Genomic DNA, 24,330 nt, shown 5'->3' on the forward strand with positions numbered 1-24,330 from the left:
AAACAATGTACAGCTCATGATACATTATGGCCATTGACTGATGGTTGTTACAGATGAATTTCTGCTATCCCAGCACTTTCAGAGCACACTCCACTCTTGAGCGTCATGGTGTGGTTGAGTGACATGTAGACACTCTTTATTAGTGTTAGCTCAATTAATTAAAAATCTACCACGACTTATCAATTTTATTCAAAACTCAACTTCAAAGCATTTGATGCTGAGTTTTGAATGAAATTGAGAAATTGTTGAAGATTTTTAATTGGGTTTTGAAGGAGCAACAGGAATGCAAAGTACTGGGCTTATGGTAAGATTCTTGGTAGTGTAGATAAGCAGAGAGATCTCAGTGACCATGTATATAGATCCCTGAAAGCTGCCGCCCAGGTTGATTGGGTTGTTAAGAAGGCGTACAGTGTGTAAATTTTTATTGATAGAGGGAATAAGTTTCGGAGCCATGAGGTCTTGTTGCAGCTGTACAAAACTCTGGTGCGGCTACACTTGGAGAATTGGATAGAGTTCTCATCACTGCATTATAGGAAGGTTGTAGAACCATTGGAAAAGGTTCAAAGGAGATTTACTCGGATGTTGCCTGGTATGGATGGAAGGTCTTTTTAGGAAAGGCTGAGGGACTTGAGGTTGTTTTTGTTAGAGAGAAGAAAGTTGAGAAGTGACTTAATTGAGACATATAAGATAATCAGAGCGTTCGTTAGGGTGGACAGTGAGAGCCTTTATCCTCGGATGGTGATGGCTAGCACGAGGTGACATAGCTTTAAATTGAGGGGTGATAGAACATCAAGGGCCAAAGGGCCTGCACTGCACTGTAACGTTTTATGACTTGAAAAGCCTTGGTACAAATCCAACATGGAGCTCCGAACTCATTTACATTCACTCCATATTTAGGATCTGTTCACAGCCCACCTCTTTGATCTAGTAATTCAGCTTAATGTCACTTTACTCCATTACCCCAGTCTATGAGGGGTACAGTAATGAATGGGGCAATTTTGGTCTCATTTATGAAGGATGTGTTTCATTATTTAAGCTTGACTGAATAGGAAATTGTCTCCACAAAAACAATTAATTTTATGTGATTTATCTTGAGTGCCCTTGACTTTTATTAATGGGGTGTTGCTTTCTTAAAATAGAGCAATTGTCTGACAAACTGGTTAGCGCAAATGATGGGGTGAAGCTTTGGAAGCACTTTGAATTGGGTTTATCAGCAAGCTTCTAAAGAACTCCTTTTTGACATAAATAGCTCCCTAAGTACCATTTATATCAGTTAGAAGCTGATCAGCCCACATGGTGATGGAAGAGAAGGGAAGCACCAGCTAATGGGAAAAGTTGAATTATTGTCCTGGGCAGCGATGATGTGGAACATCTGCATTTGAGCATCTACATTGAACATTCACACACACCCTCCACATCCTCCCCAAGTTTCAGCCCCAGTTTCCCTGCAATTTAACTTTGTTGGTGGATCATATGGAGCAGTTTTCAAGCTTCAGTCCAGCTGCTTGGATGTTGTCTGTGAGTCAGGTTGGTCTCAGAATCACAAAATCCATGCTGCTGCCAGGGGGACAGTTCATCAGGTCTGGTGGCATTTCACCAGGAGATAGTTCACCATCCCAATTAAACAGGAATTAGTGCAAGAAATTAAATATTTAAAGCATTGAGTGGACAAAAATATTCTTCTGGATCAATGGAAATAAACCACCATGACAAAATTAATATGACTGGAAGTGATTGACTTAAAGGAAACTAACGAAACAAATGGGAGTTATGAGCATTATAAGGTACAAGTGTTAGAAGTGCAAAGAATAGGAATATTTATTATAGCAATCCAAAAATCATTGGCACGAATTGGCCTTGTTCAGTAATTGAAAATCAGATCATAGTCAATCAGGAGCTGATGTTACACCATGGCGGATTTTCCTCCACATGGAGGTCAATGATGATAGGGCTGCCTCATCATGGAGCCCATTTTGTGTTACTGCAAGAGCCCAGTTACACCTTTACTCTGCTTTATTCACATTAAGAATAAATACCTTTCATTTAGACTGACTGTAAAAAGCAAGAAAAATCTTTGTTCTGTGTTAATGACAATATACTGGCTGGCAGTAAATACAAACAAATATCAATAATATTATTGTAAAGGGCAGCCCTGATAAATTATCAATGATAGTTCTTCAGAAGGGATGACAACTTGAGAGGTGCCATGGGGCAAAGTAGACAATTAACACAGTGAGTATGTTAAGGTACAGCAAGAAAACTCTGGCAAAAAGCCCTGCATAAAAAAAAACTCAACCTTAGCTCAAAACAAATGTAGGTTCAACCTAATTTTACACAGTGCAGAGCAGACCAGGACATTCCTAATTTTAATCCTTGGTCTGCGCTGTATTATAACCATAGAGTATTGCACCCAATAGTTTGCTCTTCGATGCCCTGCTTGCATCTCCCGATTGGTTGCCCATCAATGAAACCATAAAAGCAGACTTTGTGCATGCCAGTGTCTATAGTTACAATATTGAGTTTACCTGATGGCAATCCCCCCATTGATTCTGTGACCTTGAATCTTCAAATTTCACATAAATGTAATTAACAGTCTTCACCGCTATTTCACTACCATTGTCAAAGCAACATTCATCTCTGCTTTGTCATCTCAAGGCTCAAATTCCTTGCTGATCTTTGGCATTCCACTTTATCACTTTGCAGAGATCCATCATCACGCCCAGCTTCCACCTACATATATGATGCAAATCACTGTCAAACTCCCTTGCTCCCAAATCCTTCAATTAAGCTCTTTTCTTGGTCCTCAAATGAATTTACACTTGCGTCTCTCTCTACCATTTCCAAATCAGTGTCATTGTGCACAGCCCAGGTTTCTTCCATCTCTGACTGACCCCATGTCTCCAACTCAAATCAAGTCATCTTCTGCACTCCCTCCCAAGCAATTAAACATAACAGTGATTTGTCCTGGGATGACTAAGACATTAAGTTAACACAAGCTGCTATTTGAAAGATAGAAATACCGCAATGGTTTACTGCCCTATGTTAGAGGGAGGGGGAGAGAGAGAGAAAAAAATGTACAGAGTTCCCATTGTTTAGATTTTGAGCAAGATGGTTATCCCTGGTTATTTTGACTCTTTGAGAGAACTGCCTGCTGAAACACAGTGTAGTGATATCATAGAAAATGGTTACTTCAGAGAGGTCCAAGGAAAATATTCCTGATGAATGACTTATGTCTGAAACATTGATTTTCCTACTCCTCGATGCTGCCTGACCTGCTGTGCTTTTCCAGCACCACACTCTCAACTCTGATCTCTAGCATCTGCAGTTGTCACTTTCTCCAGGCCCCAGGAAAAGCCCAATTTCTTTATGTGACAATGTTGCTCCTTTAACAAGGTAATTGGCTCAGTGGCTCAGCTTCTAATTACGTAGGAGTTACAAAGTGAAATTCATGTCACAATAAAGAAGATATAAATAGCCATATGGCGATAGGTTTTTTTTCAGAGAGGTTGCCAAAGACACAGACTCCGAAAAGTCTAAGTTTGAAGGGTTTTCGGACCAGTTTGATTATAGCTAACAGATGCAACCTCAGGCAAAACACTTCTAAGTTAAAAAAAAACACTTATACAATGAAAAGAGAGTGGCCAGTTTTCCCAGCTCAGCTTTTCGCAGGTTTGGTTTGTTTTTAGCACAATAGTTGTAAAAGCTGCTGGACCCAAAGAAGCAGATCCATGCTGATCTCTCTCTGCCTTCTCTCCTGTAAGACCCTGGGTTTTACCTTTTGTGCCAAGGGGTGTTTATGGGGATTGTTGAAAGTATTTGGAACAGCATCATTAAGTTGGGATAGTCTGTTGGGTATTCAGATAGGTTAGGTTATTCAGAATTCTTGAAAATATATTGTTTTATTTAAAACTAAGTGGTTTGACCAACTGCATCCCTCCTGGAATATCTGCATTACACCTGCTTAAAACAACTAGCAAAGTTAAGGTCTGGGACACTTTCTTGAAATATTTTGGAGGGTGGGTGGGGGGGGGGGGGAGTTAGTTCGGCCTGGTCCAGCAAGGAGATGAGGAAGGAAATACACAGGGAAAGAAATACAGTGAGAATAAAGTGCCAAACTAGTCAAACTACTGCCAGCAATCTTGAGAAGTGCCATTTAAAACGCTACTTCTCCACAGGTGCCGTGTCAAACTGTGGATGGTGGTTTGCTCATCACAGTTACCAGTTCATAGGTTTCACATGTACATGGGAATAGAATCTTTCAAACCATATGGAGGAGAAACGAAGGACTTCCATGAGCTCCGAGTTAACTTTACTGAAGTACTGGAATGTCGATGAGTCCCAGCTCTGTGGATCATACGTCTTCTTGTTAATATTTATAACTGAAGTACCTGTGATTTGCTGAATAACTCAAGCAGCAATAGTTATTTGAAATGACATATTGTGCAAGGCAAAGAAATGAGATTCAAAAGAATTATTTGTTAGTTAATGTTGCTGACACCAAAATGAGAAGAATTATTCTTTCCTTAAAAAACATTATTTTAATTTAAAGACTTATTGATCTGCTTTGCAGAAACTAAAGGCTTTGACAATCCTATCATGTCTAGCAATGCTTCAATTAATCTCTTCTGTTACACTATTACTCAACGAAGGCTTATATTTGCTGTGATGAAGAGGATAGCTCCTTGTTTGTTCTTCCAAGCACTTTTCTTGAATAATATTACCATTGTTTTAGCTACAAAGGATGTTGATGGGCACACACATTAACACATTGTCACTGGACAGGATTCTCATAATATCCTCAGGATGATGTCTCCCAAAAATATTTGCATCTTGTGCCTCAAGTCATTAGCAATGATGATTGGATTGTTCTCTAATCAGTTCATTTTTTTCAGAAAAAAGGTCACAATATCAGGAAACAGGAGATCGCTCATCACAAGCTGCTGCTGGCTTCTGGGGCAGTTTCTCTCATCATCAGGTCATGGAGTTTGTGTCAAGGACTGGGGAGGAAATGCATCTCTGCTTTGCCATTGTTGTATATTTCCGTTTGTCTTTAAGCTTGTTAGTGACAACTCATAGAATCACACTGCATAATTCACTGCCACACATTTCATATCATCTTTAATCATCACACGACAACCCTGGACTATGATAGTAGTTAAAGGTCAGGGTATTCAACAGTAACAGTTAGTCTTTTTTGGCTCAGTGGCTCAGCTTCTAATTATGTAGGAGTTACAAAGTGAAATTCATGTCACAATAAAGAAGATATAAATAGCAGAGGATGACTGTTTTTGCCTGGTCTTGTTCCTGTAACTGATTAATGCAAAAATATTTGTCCAGGTCTGCCCAGTTTAGTCATTTCAGGTAGTTTGCAGTGTAGTGATCATCGAGACACTAACTGATAACTACTGTGGGTCGGACTGCCATATGGCGATAGGTCAATAAGTGCAGTGAGGTCAGACAGGCATACAGCAGTGGGTCTGTATTACTATGGGATCAGAGGGACCGTCAGTAAACAACCTTAAACCAGTAAAAGATCCCAAAGTGCTGCGCAATTTTTAAATATACCAGGAGACTGAAAAAGGTTTGTAGGACATATGATCAAAAGCTTGCTTAAAGAGATGGGTTTTAAATTGTCTTGAGGGTTCATTGGTGAAGACATTTGGCGGGGCAATAGGGCACTAGGGCTGGGGTGGGTTGGGGGACGCATACCCTAAAGCTTTGGGATAAAGTAGTTGAAAGCAAGGCCCTGAATGGTCACTGAGGAATCAGGGACGGGCAGCAGACTATTTCAGAGGAATGCTGAGATCCCTGATGGTAGGAGAGACAGGAGAGTAGGAATTCATAAAACACAGAACATAGAATATAGAAAAGTACAGCACAGAACAGGCCCTTTGGCTGACGATGCTTTGCCGAGGTTTAATCCTAATGTAAAATAAAATAACTTAATATGCACCCCTCAATTCACTGCTATCCATGTGCATGTCCAGCATTCTGAATAACTGCAGGATCATGCTTGGGTGGTGAATGTGATAATGAAAAGGTTACAATATGCAACACAATAATGCAGTCCTGCTGGTTAAACTGTGCTATCCATTCAATAGAGTAGCCTTTGTTAAATTCATATTCCATCATGTTACACGGTCTCTCAGAAACTGCAACAATCTTTTAACCAATCACATTCACATTTTCTGAAAATGGAAAGATAAACAATCCTGATATCCGGGTTGTCTATTCATCAGCCAGGCCATGCCCTGGCACATTACATCAAATTTTTTTTTTCTAAATTGCGATTTGTGTCGATTGAAATATAAAGTGATATTTAGTTTTGTCTGTCTGCCAACATGATGTGGTGAGATTGGCTTTCATTAGGTTTCTGTGAATAAAAAGTCATTTCTTTTTCCAAGAGCTGTTAAAGATCCTTTCTGCAATTCTTTCATTTACATAACCCCCCCCCCCCACCCCCCCCAACCCTGTCACTGTTCGAGTCCCAGTAATACAAGCACTTTTGGAAAGAAACAAAGCTATTCAATGCTAATATGTCTGCACATGTGGCTTTTTACTCATTCCTGAGAATTGGTTTAGATGTTTGACTCAGTTTTATCCGAAGTTTCTGTTAAATTTCTTTCCTTCATGGCCATTCATTCAGTTCAGAAACTTTATTCTTTCAGAAAAACCTGGAAACATGAGTGCGGCAAATGAGAGCACAGTTTATTCAATTTAGCTCATTGGACTTTGCTGTGGGGATGTTGCAGAACAAGCCATTGCTAAAGAAAATAACAGAACTTTCAGTGGATAATGTTATAGATTGATCAAGAGCTCGGCGAGAGGAACCTTTCTTTACAATTGTTTTTAAACTAATACTTTATTTCATTTGCACCAGAGTTTTCAATCATCTCACTGACTGCATCTTAGCAACTAGATGCTGTTGCCAACTGTTGAAAGTTACCATTAATTTTATTGGACTACTTAATTTATTATATTTTACTTATACAATATGGCAAAGTGTGAGATTGCACATTTTGGTCAGAAGAATACAGGTGTAGACTGTTTTCTAAATGGGAAAAGACTTGGGAAATCTGAAGCATAAAGGGAGTCAGATGTCCTATTTCAGGATTCTCTTAAGGTTAACATGCAGGTTCAGTCAGCAGTTAGGAAGGCAAATGCCTTCATTTCAAGAGGGCTAGTATAAAAGAGCAGAGATGTACTGCTGAGGCTGTGCAAGGTTCTTGTCGGACCACATTTAGAATATCAAATGGAAGGGGGGATCTCATTGAAACTTACAGAATACGGAGATGTCTGGATAGAATGGATGTTGAGAACATGTTCCCACTGATAGGAGAGACTAAGACCTGAACATGTATGACAATTCAGAATTGAGACGAGGAGGAATTTCTTCAGCCAGTTGATGGTGAATCTGTGGGACACATTGCCACAGAAAACTGTGGAGGCCAAGTCATCAAGTGTATTTAAGACAGGGATAAGTACTTGATGAGTAAGGGGATCAAGAGTTATGAGGAGAAGGCAGGAGAACAGGTTTGAGAAACATATCAGCCATGATCGAATGGTGGGGCAGACCTTAATGGGGCGAATGGCCTAATTCTGCTCCTATATTTTATGGTCTTATCCTATCTAATCATGTTGCAAAATTGTGATGAGAAATCTTCAGAGAATGGTTCATCCACTGAGGATTTTCACAACCCAGCACCAAAGTGTAACAGGTAAGCTTTAGAAATCAGCAAGGAAATCCAGGCCTGGACTTCCTAGCCCCATTAGCACTGCTGGTAAATTTCATTGTCTCTGAAAGGCAATGGGGTGAGAACATGTACACTGATATCCTGGCATTTTTGCAACTGTTACAGTAGTGGTCATTTCAGAACGTACAAAGTTTTGATGGAGGCAGACTTGTGGAAATGAATTTAGAAGGCTACGGAGATAGGGCTGGAGAGTGAGACTAGCCAGGTACATTTTGGGAGCCAGCACAGACTTGGAGGGTCAAATGGCTCCTTCTGTCCTGTAAATTTCTATGATTCTGTAATATTGGAAAAGGAGGAAGAGATGGAGCAGGGAGGGACCATGGAGGATTTTATGAACAGTAATGAAGATTTTGAAGTCAATGCATCCAGAAGTGATCAAGACCAATGAAGATCATTGAGGACAGGAATGCTGGGTGAATGGGATGGTCGGTGGAAGCAGAATTCCAGCTAAATTGAATTCCATTTCTTAATATTGACCAATGAGCAATTGCTTGCTTTGGAAATGATCGACAGTGAAACCAAGAAAATGTTGTCTTTCTTTGCCTCTTGCACTAGAAATACTGGCTCATGTCCTCCACTGCTGAGTCCCAATTCCTGCAGAAACACATACCCTTTTCACCATGATAAACTGAACCGCACTCCAAAGGATACTGGAAGTGCAAAAGACTTCTCTTATTATTTCATCACCAGTGAAATTTGCCTCTTTCTGCCATTTTGCAAACTCACTAAATATTAACAACATCCTGACATTTTTCAATGCTGAAACAGTCCACTCGATGCAACATTGCTCAATGCACAGGTGAGTGAATTGTCTATGAGGTTTTACAGTCTGGACACAGAGGCAAATAAACTTGAATTATTTAACTACATCTAACAATCACAAATTTTTAATATGTTATCCTGTTCATCTAAGGACATAAACAATCTAATGGAGCAATTTCCATCACTTTGTTGCATGATGAGCTCAGTTTCCTTCATTGTTACCTTGGTTCCATTCTGCCGTAAAAACAAATTCACTGAATGATGAAAGACTTGACGGCATGATTTCAACAATGTGGTTTTTGTTAATATTTTCTAATCACTCAGTTCAGAGATATTATGACATCCCTCTAGAGCCAGTGGGACTTGAAATTGGGACTCCTGGCTTAGAGGCAGGGACACTACCACTGCTGTGCCACAGGAACCCTTATTGTTAAGGTGCAATAGTTCAGATGAGACACAAATAAAGTTACTAATGTCCTGCTTAGCCGACTGTGAAAGATCCTGTGAAACTTTTCATGAAGCAGTGAGTTTTCTCAGTTTCCAGCCAACTGATTTCCTTTGACCAATGCCAATCTAGTTATTGTTTCATTGGCTAGCCTTTCACGGCTTTTACACAGCTCTCAGAATGCCTCTAATCTCTTTTCAGTACTTTATCCTAAAATATTCTCCTCTTTACTCACCCCTTCACAAGAATAATTTTCTAACACTCTTTTGAATTCCTGACAAGAATCGGCTGCCTCATTCCTTTCTCCATAGGCCTTGATCTAGTTCTGACTGTGCACTATATCAGAACTATTTTTGAACTTCTCATAACCAACAGGATAGCCAAATAATCTCCTGTTATCATTACTTTTTGTTACAGGCACTTTGCCAATCTGAATACATAGCAACAGTGGTTATCTACACAGCAAACCATTCAACATCAATAATATTCACTCCTTCTGGAAATGAGCCCTAAGCAATAATTGCCTCTTTTCATCAGAAGATAACTGCTCTAACTCAAGCGATACCCCAAAACATGACTGCACTTATGTAATTGCAATGGTTACAAGCCTCATGTAATGTGCTGAGCTCAAACAAAAGTCATATTTTAGCAGCAATTTAATCCAAGCAGTAATTACAACTGGTTTTAGGTTTTTCCTATACTCTGAGATCAGAAAGCATGCTGATGGTTTTCTCTCACTTTGAGAAATCCCTTTGTGGTGGGACAAACATATATGAAGTTTTGTGGAGCAATACTTCCACATTTCTCTCTGTGGCATTTGTCCAAACCTTTTTTCTTGTTTTCTTTAAGTGGTCTAGACAGCAAGAGCTTAAGATAAAATATTTGACAACAGTAGCTGAAAAGCACTAGCCAATACTCAGTAGGTCAGCAGTAACCTCAATAAGGCTGCACTCCACAAAAATAGGCACTGACCCAGTCCCACCAATGTTCAACATTTCAGCATCAATTCACAAATGCCTGAACATGTGTATCACACAGGCACACAAATATTCATATGGTACATTTAAAAATGCAGACACTCATATACACACACCATGCACGCACATGTGTACATACACAAAGATGTTGATCAGACAAGCACACACACACCAAAGGAAGAATCATGAAATGGAATTTTCCCAAGCTATGATCAACATGGACGTTGGTGAGAAAGGTGGAGAATTGCTTGAGATTGACAGTAAGGAAATTCCTGACATTGATAGCAAAGAGTCCCATTTTCCAACCAAATGTTGAATGGAGACAGGGTTCTTACCAGTGAGTGGTGAGAGGCCTATTTGCACGCATTAGCATGCATGAACATCTTATCATTAGCCTCAATAATGTGCAGTTTCCCACTATCCCCCCATCACATAGAAATAGACAGTTACAATTCCCAACATGGCAGTAAGAGTCAGTACCATGTGACTCCTGCTCATGATATGCTACTCTGGACTTTCTTCTTAGATACCAGGCACCAAAAACGTCCACTGCACAGGCACAGCCCCTTGTCCACAGGATGTCCATGTCCCCATGGGAAACACAGGTGTCAGTACCTTCTGTGGGGCAATTGATAGGAGCCTCACAAGGCAGCTGCTATCCGACCAGGTGCACAGATGGTTTTCAGGATGGTGCCTACACAGGAAGGGCATGGTCATTTCACCAGCAGCAAGTGGGAGAATACCCCAAGGAGAGTGTGAATGGAGCAGGTTGTATAAGTAAGAGGTGAGTTTTGGAAGATAATGCAAGAAAACTTGCTTGGACGCACAGGGCAAAATCCTCCATGAAAATCGGCAAGGTTGATGGTCAATTTCTGATAAAATTCTGCCATTCATTTAATAAACTCATGTCAGTTTATCTGAAGCTGCGCAGTCGGAAATGGAGGTATTGAAACTGGCAGCGATTTTACACATCTCCCTGTTAAAGTTCTTTGTAGTCTCTTGGGTAAGCTGAGGGACAGATGGGAATTAGAAATGTGGGGGAACGTAGTAACAGGAGGAAATACACCCAAAAAGAGAAGGCCAGCCTGAGAATGGAAAACAGACTAGATTGTATAAATGGAGTACCACCTGGGTTAGGAATCAATAATGTGGCTTCCAGTTACAATCGCAGGCTTGGAATTGAGTTCCTATCCTATGGCAGCATTGGGATTTTAGAAGCTGGTCTGTCTGTACTGACATGGTCAATCTGTCTGTTGAGCAGCAGCAGAGTCCATTCAAGCAGAAGCACAGAGATACCATTAATAGGTTCCCACCTTGCATACACCGTGCAAGCACATTGTATCATCAAGGAGAAAATGAGGACTGCAGATGCTGGAGATCAGAGCTGAAAATGTGTTGCTGGAAAAGCGGAGCAGGTCAGGCCGCATCCAAGGAACAGGAGAATTGATGTTTCGGGCATGAGCCCTTCTTCAGGATTCCTGAAGAAGGGCTCATGCCCGAAACGTTGATTCTCCTGCTCCTTGGATGCTGCCTGACCTGCTGCGCTTTTCCAGCAACACATTTTCAGCATTGTATCATCAACCTGTTACATCATGATGCTCTTACAGAGCTGTGGCAGCCATGTTTAAAGCCTGAATGATGCTGTTGCTGATGATGCACTTCTTTTGCAGTTAGAACATAGAACATAGAACATTACAACGCAGGACAGGCCCTTCGGCTCTCGATGTTGCGCTGACCTGTGGAACCAATCTGAAGCCTATCTTTCCTATGCTATTCCATTTTCACCCATATGTTTATCCAATGACCATTTAAATGTTCTTAAAGTTTGCGAGTCTACTACTGTTGCAGGTAGTGCATTCCATGCCCCTACTACTCTCTGAGTAAAGAAAAAACCTCTGACATCTGTCCTTAGTAACCCCTCAATTTAAAGCTATTTAAAGTTGGAACAGTAGCAGGTGACAAGACCCAGAAAAAAGCCAGACCATGGGGATGTCACTTTAACAAAATTCATCAAAATCCCCCCAGCTGATCACAAGCTCCTGGAGACTGAGGGAAATGGAGCATTGCCAATCTACCATGACTGCCCCAGGCTCCCTACAAATGAATTATTAGTTTTTGGACACTGCCATGAATAATGTTGGAGTAGGAAAAGATCCCATGGACATTAAAAATCTGAGTTTTCACTGAGTACTTCAATTGATTACTTCTTAAAGCATTGGAGATCAAGAGGAAAGGCAGTTATAACTGGACAGGTCAATGTCCAATGCAATAAGGAGAACAATAGAAGTCAAAGGTCAATAATAAAATCCTCATTGCAAGTGCTTCACAAACAAGAAGATTATTTCAAGTGGAGTGACTGTTATTTAGACAAATATTGTTACATCCAGGCCACATATCATCCTCATTTGGAATTATAATGCCATATCTAAATCTTGTAACTGTTTGGGTGTATCAACACGCCAAAACTGCAGGTGTTCAATAATGCAGCTCATTAACAATGATCTCGTTGAATGACAGAGCAGACCTGATGGGCTGAATGGCCTACTTCTGCTCCTATGTCTTATGGTCTTGTCGTCACACCACCATCTTCCCAAAGGGATGGACAATAAATGCTGGGCTGGCCAGCAATGCTCAGATCCAATGAAGATTAGATTTCCTCCAGTATGGAATCAGGCCCTTCAGCCCAACAAGACCCTCTGAAAAGTAACCCACCCAGACCCATTCCCCTACCATATATTTACCCCTGACTAATGTACCCAACACTATGGGCAATTTAATATGGCCCATTCGCCCGATCTGCACATCTTTCGATTTTAAAAAAACATTTTTGAAGGAATTTAAAAAACAAACAAGTCAAAGGTAGTCCAACATTCTATATTTTTGAAGGCATTGGCTTCATGAAAATAAAATATTTAGCAATTTTAGCCACTACTTAGCACTTAGAACATAAGAACATACGAACTAGGAGCAGGAGAAGGCCATCTGGGCCCTCAAGCTGCTCTGCCATTCAATAAGATCATGGCTGATCTTTTAGTAGCCTCAGCTCCACTTACCCGCCCTCTACGGTAACCCTTAATTCCTTCATTAACCAAAAAAAATCTATCTTACCTTGAATTAGCGTCAACTACTTCACTAGGCATGGAATTCCTGAAGAAGGGCTCATGCCCGAAACGTCGATTCTCCTGCTCCTTGGATGCCGCCTGACCTGCTGCGCTTTTCCAGCAACACATTTTGAACAGGGAATTCCATAAATTCACAAACCTCTGGGTGAAGAAGTTCCTTCTCAATTCAGTCCTAAATTTGCTCCCCCTAATTTTGAGGCTATTCCCTCTCATCCTCGTTTCACCCACCAGTGGAAACATCCTCTCTACTTCCATCTTATCTATTCCCTTCATAATTTTATATGTTTCTATAAAATCTCCCATCATTTTTCTAATTCCAATGAATATAATCCCAGTCTACTCAGTCTCTCCTCATAAGCCAACCCTGTCAGCTCCAGAATCAACCTCGTGAACCTCCTCTGCACCCCCTCCAGTACCAGTCCATCCTTTCTCAAGTAAGGAGACCAAAACTGCACACAGTTCTCCAGGTGTGGTCTCGCTAGCACCTTGTACAGCTGTAACAAAACCTCTCTGCTTTTAAACTCAATCCCTTTAGCAACGAAGGACAAAATTCCATTTGCCTTCCTAATTACCTGCTGTACCTGAGGACCAACCATCTGTGACTCATGCACAAGGACACCCAGGTACCTCTGCATAGCAGCATACTGCAAAGTTTTCCTGTTCAAGTAATAGTTCTTTTTACTGTTATTCCTACAAAAATGGATGACTTCACATTTATTAACATGTATTCCATCTGCCAGACCTTTACCCATTCACTTAAAGTATCGATGTTCATCTGCAAAGTTTCACAGTCCTCTGCACACTTTGCTCTACTACTCACTTTAGTGTCATCTGCAAACTTTGACACACTACACATGGTCCCCAATTCCAAATAGAGTCATAGAGATGTACAGCATGGAATCAGGCCCTTCGGTTCAGCTCTTCCACGATAAACAGATATCCCAGCATTTGACCCATATCCCTCCAAACCTTTCCTATTCATATACCCATCCAGATGCCTTTTATATGTTGTAATTATACCAACCTCCACCACTTCCTCTGGCAGCTCATTACATACACGGACCAGCCTCTGCGTGAAAACATTGCCCCTTAGGTCCCTTTTATATCTTTCTCCTCTCACCCTAAACCTGTGCCCTCTAGTTCAGGACTCCCCGACCCCAGGGAAAAGACCTTGTCTGTTTGTCCTATCCATGTCCTTCATGATTTTATAAACGTCTATAAGGTCACCCCTCAGCCTCCAATGCTCCAGAGAAAACAGCCCCAGCCTATTCAGCCTCTTTCTCCAACCCTGGAAACATCCTTGTAAATCTTTTCTGAACCCTTTCAAGTTTCACAATATTCTTCTGATAGGAAGGAGACCAGAACTGCATGCAATATTCTAAAAATGGCCTAACCAATGTCCTGTACAACCGCAACATGACCTCCCAACTCCTATACTCAATACTCTGACCAAATGCCTTCTTCACTATCCTATCTACCTGTGACTCTACTTTCAAGGAGCTATGTATCTGCACTCCAAGGTCTCTTTGTTCAGCGATGTTCCCTCAGACCTTACCATTAAGTGTATAAGTCCTACTCTGCTTGGCTTTTCCAAAATGCAGCACCTCACATTTATCTAAATTAAACTCCATCTGCCACTCCTCAGCCCATTGGCCCATCTGATCTGTAATCTGAGGTAACTTTTGTCGTTGTCCACCACATCTCCAATTTTGGTGTCATCTGCAAACTTACTAACTATATCTCTTATTTTCATATCCCAATCATTTGTAAAAATGATGAAAAATAGTGGACCCAGTACTGAACCTTGTGGCACATCACTGGTCACAGGCCTCCAGTCTGAAAAACAAGCCTCCACCATTACCCTCTGTCTTCTCCCCTTGAGCCAGTTTTGTATCCAAATGGCTAGTTATCCCTGTATTCCAGGAGATCTAACCTTGCTCACCAGTCTCCCATGGTGAGCCTTGTCGAACGCCTTACTAAAGTCCATATAGATTGAGTCTACTGATCTGCCCTGATCAATCCTCTTTGTTACTTCCTCAAAAAACTCAGTCAAGTTCTTGACTTCCCACACACAAATCCATGTTGACTATTCCTAATCAGTCCTTGCCTTTCCAAGAATGTAAATTCTGTCCCTGAGGATTTCCTTCAACAACCTGCCCACCATTGATGTCAGGCTGACCAGTCAATAGTTTATTGGCTTTTCCTTACCACCTTTCTTAAACAGTGGTACCACATTAGCCAACCTCCAGTCTTTTGGCACCTCACCAGTGACTATTGATGGTACAAATATCTCAGCAAGGGGCCCAATAATCACTTGCATAGCTTCCTATGCAGTTCTGACCAGGCCCTGGGGATTTATCCACTTTTATACGTTTCAAGACATCCAGCACTTCCTCCTCTGTAATATGGACATTTTTCAAGGTGCCACCATCCATTTCCTTATATTCTATATCTTCCATGTCCTTCTCCACAGTAAACACTGATGCAAAATACTTGTTTAGTATCTCCCCCATCTCCTGAGGCTCCACACAAAGGCCGCCTTGCCAATCTTCTGGGGGGCCCTATTCTCTCTCTAATTACCCTTTTGTCCTTAAAGTATTTATAAAAACCCTTTCGATTCTCCTTCACCCGAGATTGTTAAAGTTATTTCATGTCCCCTTCTTGCCCTCCTGATTTCCCTCTTAAGTATGCTCCTACTGCCTTTATACTCTTCTGGGAGTTACTCGATCTCCCCTGTCTACACTCAATTTCTCTAGTCATCCAGCAATCCCTACACCTATGTAAATTGTAAATATGTAAATCATACCAATGTAAATCACCTATGTAAATTGTGAATAATTGTGGTCCCAACACTGATTCCTGAGGCACACCTTTTGTACATGAAGAGAGTGTCAGCCACATTCAACTGGATTACGACTTCATCACAGATCTGTAACAAACTCAGAGCATCAGAATCCAATACTCCATTGAACTAAATTAATATTAGCATCAGCACTACTAATAGCAATCTGGTGTAGTGTGAAGAAAAATGGTATTCTATTTCACCACTTACTATAAGTTACAGATCCTTCTGGCATCTTTCAACATCACCATTATTGTTATTACCTTAGGGTTTCAATGGACTTCCAGCCGCAACAGAAAACATTTTAACACAAAACCTTTCCCTTTCATTTGTGGTTCCTCCAATTTCCCTATGTCTTCCCCATGACCCTTCTGTCCTCCCTTTAGTCTGCTCCCTATTCTGCAACCTGCTCCTCCTCCAATCCTACTATATTCAAATATTCTATCTCCTGGCCACTTGCATTTCATGGACTGGCTTCATTTCTTCCCTTCAGTAGTCTGAATCTCGACCTTTGGAATTTCCTCCCTAAATCTTTCTGCCTTGTTCAACTTTCTCTCTTTCTTCTTATGAGACATGATGTGGAGGTGACGGTGTTGGACTGGGTTGGGGACAAGATCAAAAATCACATGACACCGTGTAATCGTCCAAAGGGTTTATTTGAAAACACAAGCTTTCGGAGCCTTGCTCCTTCTTCAGGTGTTAATGAGAGAGGAGACAACAGATACAGAGTTAATATATCAATTTAACAGCCATCTTTGGCTTGTTCAGTATGTTCACATCAGTTGTATGACCCATTGATCTTTGTATGTCTGATGTCTCCTCTCGCACTCGCACCTGAAGAAAGGGTGAAGCTCCAAAAGGTTGTGATGCAAATAAACTTGTTGGACTATAACCTGGTGCCGTGTCTTTTGAGACAGACTTCAACCTTCATTTCTAAGCTTGGATGATCTATCCCAATTTCTCCAAGTGGTTTATCAATAAAGAGATTGATCAATAAAGTGCGAATGAAGACCTTGGGTGTCTTATTGCATTGAAGACTCTACTAGAATGTGGTTTGCTGTTGTTACTTGGACTTGGCTACTGAGGAAATGCCACAAAATGTAATTGAGGTGGGTGCTGGGGTGAGCGATTACTAATTTTCCAAACTCTCTTTCTCTTAAAAATTGTCTGGTCTTTGCTCAATATCCTAAGTCTTGACATTGTAGATAAGATGGAAAACCTTCCGTATCAGGAATTGGGAAGAGGAACTATCATTCTACCTCTTTGATATGCAAAGCCTATTGATTACAGTAGAGACACAGTCAGGATTTCTGTCTGGTCACAATCTTTACCTGACAAAGCTGCCAATTTCTGTGAAAAACAGGAACTTGAATAAATCATTGTGATCCAGTTAGAGGATGTTTCAATGCATTGACCCACAAAAGAATATGGTGTGTGTGCCCAAGATTCTTGCTGGCACTTAAAATTCATTTCATTTTGGAGAAGGACTTGAGGGGAAAGGAAATATGCTGCAGATATCCTTAAACTTTATTCAATAGAATTTTACACATATTTTGAATCTCATCTTTAAAATTCATAGACGTAATGATGACATTGCTGACGAGGTTAAAAATCACACAACTCCAGGTTATAGTCCAACAGGTTTACTTGGAAGCACTCGCTTTCGGAGCACTGCTCCTTCATCAGGTGAGGAAAGTTAATGTTTCCAAATAAACCTGGTGGGCTATAACTGGTGTGGTGTGATTTTTAACTTTGTGCACCCCAGTCCAACACCAGCATCTCCACATCATCAGCTCCTCAACATCATGACTGACTGAATCCAGCATTTATGACCCATTCCTAATTAGCCTGGAGAAGGCAAAAGTGAACCATATCTTTTAACTGCTGTGGTCCTTGGGGTGGAAGCACATCCGCAGCACAGTTAGGAAGGGGGTTCCAGGGGTTTCTCTCAGTAATGCTGACAGAACAGTGACATAATTCCAAGTCAGGATGGTGAAGAATTGGAATGGAACTTGCAGGAGATGGTGTTCCCATGTATCTATTGCCCTTGTCCTTTTCAATGGTGAAGATTGGCAATGCTATTGAAAGAGACATACTGCAGTAACTTACTCCTGAATTATTGCAGTACAATGGTACACACCACTGAGTTTCAATAGCAAAAATGTTTAACATTGAAGGTGGAGTCAGAGTGCCAATCAAGTGGGCTGCTTTGACTTGGATAGTGTCAAGCTTCACAACTGTTGTTGGAGCTGCCCCCATCCAGGTAAGTTGGGAGTTTTCCATCACACTCCTGCCCCCGTACTTTGTAGATGTTGGACAGATTTGGAGAGTCAGGAGGTGAGTTACTCGCCAGTGAGTATTCCTAGCCTCTGACCTGCTTTTGTAGCCACTGTGTTTATGTGGTACATTTTTTATGATACATTGAAGACTGAATTCCTGAAAACTAATTGTGCCATTAGTAGCACATTGCCTTTTGAATTCCAAGCATGAATCCAACTCAAATGTCTGAAATGAAACATAGCCTTTGCACAGCTCAGTTAAACAGATTGGATGTTCTCTTCACAGGAGTTCATCTGCAACAAATTTAATAAGCATAACTCATCTCATCCATTCACTAAATTTGTTTTGAAAGGTTAAAGTTGGAAAAAGAACAGGTATGTGCTAATCTGGACACCGAATATGTATAAAATTAATAGCCTATAGAATGGTTTATTAGCCTGGGATACTACCCAGAGTTTGTGAATGTCTGCATTGTGTATTTATAATGAGAACTTCACTCAGTGGCTCTTGTTCGGACAGGGTGTTTTAGGTTCAAGACCTGCTCTCAAAGTTTTGCACATAATCTTGGCTGGCATACAGAGAGAATATTTCATTTAAAAGGTACATAATTTAGATGAGATGTGAAATTAAAGTCCTATCCAGATGAAGTAAAATGGCACAGTCAACACCTTTGGAAGAGAGGTTTTCTTACAAGATATATACTTCCTCAACTGAAACTATCAAAAACAGAGTAATCAGTCATTTCTCAAAGAGAATAGCTCATATTCAAATAGTACACAGATTTCTTTTGCTACATATCAATAACGATTGTCATAATGATCTAGTTATTACCTGTTGAATTTGAGAAAAAGCATGATTAATACTCTAGTGACAATGATTAGTACTGTAGTGATCATGTTTTTGTAATGAAATGGTTAACCTGACTGTAACTGAACATAGAGAATTAAAACATTGTAAGAGACAAAAAAACTGCAGATGCTCGAATCCAAAGTGGGCAAACAGGAGGCTGGAAGAAGACAGCAAGCCAGGCAGCATCAGGAGGTGGAGAGGTTCGACGTTTCATTCTGATGAAGGGTCTCGACATGAAATGCTAACTTCTCCCCCTTCTGATGGTGCCTGGCATCATGTGTTCTGCCAGCTTCCTGTCAGTCTACCACAGAAAATTATAAACAATGCTGCCACCCAATGAACAATAGCAAGGTCAAGATGGATAAGGGTACCTTCCTGCTCCTCGGATGCTGCCTATTGTGCTTTTCTAGCACCATTCTAATCTTGAACAGATTGACACACTCACATCTTCAAAGTCTTTCATCCACCAGATTAGACAGTTTCATCAATGACTCATTGTGACAGCGTACATAGCCATTGACCAGAATAAAAGCTTCAGAGCCACAGACAAGAGAAGGATTGCTTCTGGAATATCATGTGAAACATGACTTAATTTTTTGCAAAAGGTAATTTGGTAATAATGGCCGTCTCATTCTGCCAGTTAAAAATGATCAAATGGTCCCAACTTGAATCAGCTGGAAAGAAACCATCTCTAAAGCGAAATATACCCCAAAGTAGTGAATGGTCTGCTATAGAATGTATCTGGGTAGCTAAGTATACAATGTCTGAATAAACAGAAGCCACACATCTCCTCTCTCTTTGTGCTGAATCTTTCTGTAGAAGGAAACTTCAACTATATGAGAACAAAAGTCCTCATAGCTGCTGGATCTGACTTCAAGTGTTGATCTCTTCACTTAAGCAGGAAGAACTCAAGCAATGAGCCTCTAGTGACATACCACAGAGACTTCTTGAGGAATTTTACTATATTATTTTTGTCTTTATATTCACCTAAATATTGATATCTGACATTTTTATCTTTCTATCCTTAAGGAACGTCTAAATGGTTTGAAATAAACTAATTATGAACGTGTTTGGACAGAAGCTTCACTTTGATCTGCTCTAACCTGAATCATTACAAGTTAAAAACGAGGGCTCTAAATGAGCTGTGTTGATTCAATTCACTGATCACGTTGTGGACATGTTTGATGTTCATGACACGACTGCACTGAAGATTTCAGGACCGTAAATAAAGGCAAACTCTTACAATAGGCAAAAATACCAACAACTGCAGGATACAGATTTAAAAGATTTGGAAACAAAATCAGGATGGGACATGAAGAAAATCTTTCACCAGAATAGAATAGAATAGAATATCCTTTATTGTCACATGTACTCCAGTGCAGATTTCCAGGAGTACAGTGGGATGTTGTTACAATGGCTGCCTCTGATGGTGCCATCTTTGGTAACAGTACCTAAGTACTAATCTTGGACACAAAGAGGAATAAAAGTAAAAGGGAGTGCGATCTGGAATGCATTACCTCAAAGGCTGGTGATTATATCCAAAAGGGAATTGGATATATATTTGAAGAGAGAAATTTGTGGAACTGTGAAGAATTAGAAAGGGAATGAATCTAATTCACGCAGAGGGTGGTATGTGTATAGAATGAGCTGCCAGAGGATGTAGTGGAGGCTGGTACAATTGCAACATTTAAGAGGCATTTGGATGGGTATATGAAAAGGAAGGGTTTGGAGGGATATGGGCTGAGTGCTGGCAGGTGGGACTAGATTGGGTTGGGATATCTGGTCGGCATGGACAGGTTGGACCGAAGGGTCTGTTTCCATGCTGTACATCTCCAGCATGACTCTATGACCCTAAATGTGCAACTATTTCACGACAGGTAAAGCCAGTAATAATGGGCTGAATAGTCTCCTACTGCATGGTAAGGTTTAAGTGCTTTGGATAATCTGAGAATCTGGTGAAGCATCAAATAAAGTAGTAAGTTATTTGTCAAAAGTACAGTATAGTGCTTAGGTGGAAGTGTAGTGTGCTTGACTTCTATAGATTTGCAAATAAGTAGCTTACTACTTTCAACCTCATCACACCTGAATGTAAGAATTGGAGAATACAAATTAAACTATCTTCCATCTTTACAGAAACTACCAATTTTCTCAGATAATAAAGAAAATTAAATGAATCTTGAGTTAGGAGATAGAGTCACACAGTCTTAAAGCAATTTTGTGATCCATGCAACCTGTTTGATTTTGATTTGTGAAAGGAGAAATTCTCCAACAGGCAAGGAGTACATCAGGTGTTTTATAGCCGTCTGACTCACTGGCAACAAATACCCACCTCCTCCAATGAACAACGTGTAAAATAACCAGGAAGAGAAAAAAACAAACCTTATCTTCATATAGTTTTTTTCACATTCACAGTGTGTCCCCAAGTGAAACACAGCAAATGCTGGCTTATTGATGCATGGTCACTGTTTCTGTAGCCAATTTGTACACAGCAAGATTTTAACAATACGATAATTAACCAGTTAACGTGAAAGGGATTTATATTCCAAAGGTTTAGAAACTAGAATCTTAATTGCAGTTGCCCTTTTCCTCAGTTGATAATCTATTTTTTCACCAGAATTGTTCTTGCTGTTTTTACAATCACCCAAAAAGATTAAGAATATTGAAGTACTCCCTATCATCATTGCACTGCTAATTATGTCTCATTACTACCATATTAAAAATTAATAACCTAATTCTTTTCTGAAATGTATGCTTCATAAACGGTACAAATTCAAAGCATTTTCATAAATATTTCTTCAGACTGAAAACATTTTATCAACTGGGCTTAGCTGAACCAACCTTTAGACCATACAGAATACCAAATCATTCCACAGTTCAGTCAGAGTTCAGACATGTCAAAGTTCCATTTGTGGGTTTAAGAATACTTCAATAATTGGATAATTTTAATAATCATTTAATTTTGTTACTTTGTAATCAAAGCTGCATTTAGCGTAACTTCCTGCATGTAATTCACAACCAGTGAGCCCTGAATGGGTATATTTTATGCTGAGCTGCAGACTTCTGCACAACATATTGAGCTTTTCCTTCCTACTTGCCCTAAAGATCGCTTAGTTATCTTTCTAACTTTCAACAGGTTTATTTCCACTATAATCCTCAGTTGTCCTACACTCAGCAATCTGCAACTTGGCACATATCTCATTTTCAGTTTCCTATCACTGGGCGCTGTCAGACCCTGATTCCTTCACATGATTCTTCTCTTATTTAAGTGTCTTACAAAGCAAGCCCCAGAAAATCCTTTGCCAAAAGCATCCAGTCAATTTTCCATAAATTCTGTTTTTACTATATTAGCTTAATTATTATGCAGCTTTCAGACTGATTTATCACAATGCTAGGTTGTGTCAAGGGAATCTCGAGAAGCATTTGCTTAGTGAGCTGACAGTATATCAGTTTGTGCAGTTCTGTTTTGCTAAGCAAAGTAAAGCTTGATTTGAATGGGAATCTGTGCTCTTTTAAGGAACATTGCATTTAAGAAACAAACAAGGCTTCACTTACTTGACATATCTGTAGTTCTGTGATTAGCAGAGCAGAGAAAACAGTTCTGTTTTGGAGCAAATGAATATTTCCCTCCCCACTTCCAAGATGCACTAATCTAGGAGGTGGGATTGAGGATTTGCAGTCCCACGTTGGATCAATACCTCCAGCTGAGATTATGTGCTATTTGTACTTACAATAAAGACTGTGCTGTCTGTGCCTTTTAGCAGCCTCTGTAGAACGTGGGATAGGGCAGGCTTTCAGATACCTATTGAGGCGGGTTTGGATACAGGACTTGCTGCAGATTTGCCCCCAAGAGGGTGTTTTAACTGACACAGCAACATTTATGTTATCTTCCATTACATAATTTACTGGGAGTGAATATCATATTGAAAAATCCAAAATACATTTTAATATAATGAAGCATTACGTTGAAACAAAACACTCCTTAAGCATCCAGGCTTAAGTTAAATTGTTTGGTCACAATGGAGAAAAATGTTCCAGCTGAGTGTCATGCTTCCAGTAATCCAAAGTAGAGTTTGAGATTTTTATATCCTCTGGTCACATACGATGATACAGTGATGACATCATGACCATACACTTAAGGTGAGTACATAGATATGCACAGAGTCTAGATTAGAGTGGTGCTGGAAAAGCACAGCAGGACAGGCTGCATCCGAGGAGCAGGAAACTCGACGTTTCGGGCAAAAGCCCTTCATCAGGAAGTCAATTCATTAATTATAGACAGAGTCCTAGAAGGAATAGAAAAGTGGAGATTTGTGGCAGAATCAGATAAGAAGTCCAGCAAGGCCTTCTTGCTTTTGGGAGTAACTCATTGCATTGTTGATGCTATTTCAGAGCAGCAAGGCAAGCTCCTCACCAAGAAGATGTGAATTATTGATTCAGAGGGATTACAGATGGTTAAACATTAAAATTTTTCTTGGTATTCAGCTTTCTATCTTAACAAATATATAAAAACAAGCAAGACATCATGAAATCAGATTGTGTAGCTGTCAACTTCAAGTCACCATTGGCTAAAAAGCTGAACGCAGGGGGACCTGGGCCAATACCAAGCACCAATGGAGGACAGAGAGCACCCAGCTGAGGGAGGTGTCACAGCTGAGGGAGGTGTCACAGCTGAGGGAGGTGTCACAGCTGAGGGAGGTGTCACAGTGCATGGCCTTTCAGGACTCATGGGGTCCACAAGAGAGCTAGAGCTTTTCAGTCCTGACTCCATTTCCTGCAGATGAGCAAGGCATAAAGCCAATGCAGGTTCCATATGTCCAAATAAGGGACATTCTATTCATTATTTTTAATTAAAGCAAGTTTAGAAATTTGTTTTATCTTTAAGGTACTTAAACTGTAATTCAAAAGGTCATTGGAAATAAAACCTGCCTTTATCTCTAATAGAAGAATATTTAAAGGCAGTTAAGATTTCACTCACACCAAGTTATACAGGGTCTTGGGTTAGGAGGCAGCAGTGCAGGAGCTAATTAGGTCACTGTAAACCCAAAGGGTTCCAAAATGGACATGTTAATTACTTTTATTGCCACCTATGTGGAGGACAATGTGTCTGTGTGATTTATACTTTAAATGCTTTTGTTAAATCGATTTGAACAAAAAAGTAACTTGACTGCTACATTTGAGGAAGCTTTAATACCTGGACCTATTCAGAAAACAGCAATGGCATTGGTCCTTCAGTCCCACTCTACCTGAGGCAGGAATTTGCAGTTAGCTCAAAACCCTTATGTTGGGATCAAATGCAGGT

At 40.3% G+C, this 24,330-nt stretch overlaps 1 protein-coding gene across 7 annotated transcripts in view; it reads right to left on the minus strand.

Annotated features, from left to right (window-relative positions):
* mecom (MDS1 and EVI1 complex locus) overlaps nt 1-24,330 on the minus strand; it is a 1,207,227-nt gene that overhangs the window by 1,101,701 nt on the left and 81,196 nt on the right. The gene's annotated exons all lie outside the window — the stretch shown is intronic.

Source organism: Chiloscyllium plagiosum, unplaced genomic scaffold, assembly GCF_037043375.1.
Source record: "Chiloscyllium plagiosum isolate Xiang-an unplaced genomic scaffold, Cpla_swu_hap1 HiC_scaffold_13, whole genome shotgun sequence".
Lineage (NCBI taxonomy): Eukaryota > Metazoa > Chordata > Chondrichthyes > Orectolobiformes > Hemiscylliidae > Chiloscyllium > Chiloscyllium plagiosum.